Source organism: Brassica oleracea, chromosome C3 (assembly GCF_000695525.1).
Source record: "Brassica oleracea var. oleracea cultivar TO1000 chromosome C3, BOL, whole genome shotgun sequence".
In the NCBI taxonomy this organism is placed as follows: Eukaryota; Viridiplantae; Streptophyta; class Magnoliopsida; order Brassicales; family Brassicaceae; genus Brassica; species Brassica oleracea.
In genome coordinates this window covers 24,143,428-24,144,122 of record NC_027750.1, presented here as the reverse complement: position 1 = coordinate 24,144,122, position 695 = coordinate 24,143,428, and positions in this window count along the sequence as shown.

Sequence of the window (695 nt, the reverse complement as noted above, 5' to 3'; positions counted from 1 at the left end):
GTGATCTGGACCATTGATTTAAATCAATGGCCAGGATTGAAACCGAAGGGATGGAGTGGTTAAAAAGTAACCACCAAAAAGTAACCACCCCTTCTCCTATATAAGGAAGGCAAGTCCGTGCCTTTGCAGGCACACCAGGGCTTCCTTCTACACCCTGAAACACAAAGAAAACCAGAGAAAAAGAGAGAGAGAGTCGGATTGCTCCATCCAAGATCAAGAGTGGTGTGAAGGCAGCAAAGAGGCAGTTTTGTGGGCAATCACAAGGGGAGTTGAGAACGACCCTTTGATGGTGATTGATCATGGATGATCATGTCCTAGGCTTCCTCTGTGCCCTGGGAACACACTCAAATGGTCAGGAGGGAAGGGAGAAGGCCGGACTCCACTCTCAATGGCATGAACAGCCTTAAGGGCAGATGTGTGTAGAAAGGCAGTTTCATGGGCACTGAAGGGGGAAGTGATGGTCGACCCTGTGATGATGTTTGATCATGGATGATCACATCCTGGGCTTCCTCTGTGTCTTGGGAACACACACATTTAACCAGGAGAGAAGGGAGAAGGCCAGACTCAACTCTTACAGGCCAAGACAGCCTTGAAGGTAAATGCAGTGTAGAAAGTGGTTTCATGGAAGTTCCATGGAATGACTGATGGGTGTGACCCATGAATGGAACTTATCAATACTGGAAGTATATGATAAG